The sequence below is a fragment of the Phacochoerus africanus genome, chromosome 2, assembly GCF_016906955.1.
Source record: "Phacochoerus africanus isolate WHEZ1 chromosome 2, ROS_Pafr_v1, whole genome shotgun sequence".
Taxonomy (NCBI): domain Eukaryota; kingdom Metazoa; phylum Chordata; class Mammalia; order Artiodactyla; family Suidae; genus Phacochoerus; species Phacochoerus africanus.
This window is the reverse complement of record NC_062545.1, coordinates 106,266,378-106,271,077: the sequence shown is the minus strand read 5'-3', so window position 1 is coordinate 106,271,077 and position 4,700 is coordinate 106,266,378.

The window sequence follows — 4,700 nt, the reverse complement described above, 5'->3', positions numbered from 1 at the left end:
AAAAAAACCCTTTCATGGAAACAGAATTTTAGAATGTTAGGAGTATTCTAGAAACTTCCAATTCAATCACACATATCACAACAGAAACTCATTTATAATTGAAGGAAATGAGCGAATGAAATTGAAATATTTATAATTGTGGTAATTAGTAACAGAGCATAATTAAAAGTGTGCGTTTTGAATGTCAATCGGCCTGGGTTCAAATCCTTCCAACACCATCCTAGCTGTAGAACCTCCAACAAGTTACTTAACTACACTGTATCTTCACTCTCCATTCTATAAAATGGAAAAACTGCTGCTACCAACTCACATGTTAGTAGAGAGAATCAATACCATTCATGAAAATCAGTAAGCATTCAATGGTAGTTTCCTTAGAGGATATAACAGAAGGATCATCATTGTGATCATATCATCATCATCATCATCATCACCATCCAATTCCTGTTTGAGTGAAGATCTATGTCTCACAAGGCAATGCATTTCTTTTCACTGCTGCCTAGTTCTCATTATTCCCAAGCTCCAATCAATTGAGAAAGGAGAATACTTCAGATTTGCAATACACATGACCTCTAGTTGTCTGCATCTTTCCATATTTTCAATTGTGCTCACACACCAATGTCCTAAGCAAATGTATGTTTTCTGCCTACTTAGCAGTTCACAGCACCATTTATTCAATAAATAATGCTGACCAAGGGGTGTCCACATATATGCCATGACAGGCTACAAAAAGTGATTATTTTAAAAGGTATTTTTTATTTAATGATGGCAGAATATAAACTGCTATTTTGTTTATGAAACTAATGAGCAAAATTTTATAAAATTAACATCATGAATGTTATGCTAAAATATGCTAGGTTATTTCCCTAAAATATTTATTTTTCAGTAAATCATAGGCTCTCCAAACTAAGTAATTTTGTAAGAAATTACATTCTTGTTATTAACACTTGTACATTTAATAGCACTATCAACTCACTTCTGAATAGCATAATTTGAAATTTTTGATTAGTGAGAACTATGTGTTGGGGAATTTTAAATTAGGTTTGAAAACTTTTTTTTTTTTTAATAAGAGTGATTATAGGCTCTTCGGGCAATCTGAAGTATACTTCTTAGCTAAGCAAAAAACTAGTTATTTAATGCAATAGTAAATAATTTTAAAATTTGATGGCTTTATTGTATCCAAATTTATAAAACTTGAAGTTAAAATTATATACAGTGGTGTTATTTAAAAAATAATAAAATGCAAAAAGCCTTTTTGTTAAAGATTTTTAGAATTTTTCTTTGCAACAAACTATCCACTAGATGGCACTAAACAACTGTCAAATTTTTTCTAACAATGCCATTATACCAGGTCAAGAAAATAAACCAGAGTTCCGGTCGTGGCGCAGTGGTTAATGAATCCGACTAGGAACCATGAGGTTGCGGGTTCGGTCCCTGCCCTTGCTCAGTGGGTTAACGATCCGGCGTTGCCGTGAGCTGTGGTGTAGGTTGCAGACGCGGCTCGGATCCCGCGTTGCTGTGGCTCTGGCGTAGGCCGGTGGCGACAGCTCCGATTCAACCCCTAGCCTGGGAACCTCCATATGCCGTGGGAGCGACCCAAGAAATAGCAGCAACAACAACAAAAAAAGACAAAAAAATAAAATAAAATAAACCAAGAATTCTAATGAATTGATGGAACAGTTGTGTCAGACATACAGACCTAATCCCAATGTACATAAATTGTATTTAAGGTGATACTGAAGTACAAATGGGGGTTATTTACTCAAGAAATGTTTCTTCCACAGTCATTTTATATACACAGGGCAAGCAGCTAGATTATTAACAATTCAATACTAAGGGTGAAGTATAAATGATTCTTCTGATTAAATTATACTAATTTGAATTCCACCAATTAAGAATCCACTAAATCTAACCAGGGCCTGGGTTTTCTCAATGTTTATGAGAAAATGGAGTTCACAAAACAACAGTAACAAAAGAATAATGACAAGGAATTCCAGGGGAATAATTTATATGTAATTTGAACTGATAATTATAATTACCCCCTGACCAAGTGTTGGTGGGTTAAGGTGAATATAAAAACACTTTCACTTCTTTAGGATATCCCATCATTTACACCAATCTTTGTCCAAAAGTTGAGCTTATAAGTCAATTCATAAAATTAGAAATACTGTAACTTATTTACAAAAAGTCAACACTTCAGATGAAAGTTCAAAGATTCAGGAAATAGGCCATGATATTTATAAATGTGGAGATATGTGTCATCCTGTAGAAATATTTCACTCTCTTTTAGAGGCTGGTATATATTAAACCATAAAATGCATAGTCAAACACTAGATAGCTTTGACGGCAGTGCACTTTACCGCCTTGTCCCCATCTTGTTGAATCTGCTTTTATACACCGCTGGGTAGTTTGTGTTTTTATAACATCAACAACTTTAGATCTTGTATCTTTTACCCCCTATAGTTATTATTTATGATAGGGATAGAGTAAGATAGTTATACAGGTAGTTGTAGAAGTCCCAGTAGGGACCATAGAGAGAGAGAAACCTAGGGAACTTTGGGAGACCACTAAGTAAGTTTAATAATAGCTCAAGGAAACTATCAGAACATTGTGGAAGGAAGCAGACTTGCTTAACTATAAAATCATAAACTTTACTTACAGCATGAGATATACCCAAGTCATCAAGTGAAAGATTAAAATGAGACCTGTATTCAAGTTGAGCAAGGTAATGATCCTTAGGACCAAGGAGAGGAATTTAAGGGAAAGATGGCATTCCAAAGTAAGAGACCCTCATTATATGGAAACCTGAGATGATTCAGCATATTTTAGCATATGTTACCGCCCTTCTGCTGATTTGAACAAGCACCAGGACAGTCCTAGTTTAATCTCATAGGGTCAAATACCCTCTTACCCTATATGAAGCAGGACCTAATGATGTAAGCCTGATGTCTACTTGAAGAATAAGGAAGAAGGCAGTCCTTTCCCCTCCCCACTTCCCTTGGATTATAAAACCAATCCTCAGGGTGGAGGCTCCTCACCTGCCCTCTTGTATCTCTGACAAACTTCCTCTCTTAATAAGTCTATTTCTTGACTATCACTTTGTCTCTCCCTGAATTCCTTCTCTGCTGAGAAGCAAAGAACCTAAGCCTCAGTGAGTCCAGACACCATGTGGGTGATTCTAATTAGAGGGAAAAAAAAAGAAAGTGGGTTCAAGTCCCAATCTGAGTTTTGGATGGGTACAGGAATCAGAGGTGTTTTCAGTTTCACTTACAACATTTCCTGAAGATACATATCTTTTTTGAACAGACATAAAATCACAAAATGCTACCAAGAAACCCACAGTTGAGTTTTGACTAGGATTCTAAGTGTCTTAGGCTTGTGAAGGGTGCTAATTATGGAATCATAAAATGGGATCATTTGGTCACAGCAAATCTTGTTCTTACCTTTTCCCATGAAAACTTGTTGGATATGGCATTTGAAGCTTTTTCTCTTGGCTTCCAGTGCCTTATCTGTGAAATAAAGGAAATATTCTCACTACAGGGAAGGAGGAATAGGTATGCTTTTAAGAGCTCAGCTTCTAAACAAAGCAGTACTTAGACTCTTCAGTCTCTTTTCAGTTCCTGTCCACTGCTTCTCTGCTCCAATTTAAAATTTGACTCTGTGACAAGTTTAAAAAAAAAAAAAAAAAAAACATGTAATGCCATGGATTTGTTAAAAAAGGCAGGTAGATAGATCGGAGCAGAGAAAGAGGGGCACAGTTCAGACGGCAGGAAACCACACATCTTGTAAACAGCAGGGGTCCATTGGCAGACAAAGAAAAGCAAGGACCTACAGGTTGACAGGAAATCACACTTTGGGGCTGATAAGAGTCCTGGAGGCAAAGAAGGTTGGTAAAGGCAGGAATCTCTGGTGTCCAAAGGTCACCTTTTGCTCATTATGCCCTCATTACTATAAAATTAGCCTTTCATTTAGGAAGTAACCATCATGCACCAAGGCCCTGACACATCCACTCAAGGCTAAATAAGGACAAAAATGACTCCTCTTTTCCAGAAGGTGGCGCTAGGGTGAAAATCCGGAATAGGACACCTTCCCCCAACCCCTCCCTCCCCAGTGAATATTCTGCCCCTTCATTTCTGCACCCCACTTATCCAGCTTGCCAGAGAAACTCGGGCAGCTACTCACCTGAGACTGCCCGCTTCCCCTTGAGAGCATATTACTACTAAATCCTCAACTTGTTTTCCTGACCTCCCTGTCTCGTCTGAATTCTTTCTACAAGACAGGAACCTGCTCTCCAGTAACATCTTTGCAGGACCCTGGAGAGTTCGGTAAGCCTCAGCCTCTCGCCTTCCTTGGGCTTGCTACCCTCTTCCTCTCTCTTTTGCTTTCTTGTTGTCTGTCATGTTTTCGGACCTATTGCTATAACCACATGGAGGGGTAAAAGCCCCGAGGGTGCTGGCCCCAGGAGAGGATGAGTGGGCCTTGGAATGGACCAGAGAGGGCACGGGGCTGTCCACCCCTCTCCAGGCAATTTCCAGGCACTATTTTGTACCCAGATAAAAATAACTGCCACCCCCTCTAGGCTCATTAATGGTCCATCTATGCCTGCCCATCCTTTGTCTCATCTTTGCATCCCTGCCTCACTCTTACTTTTCACTCTTTCTTCCTGCCTTGCTCTGCTAAAAACGAGGGATAAGAAATCTGCC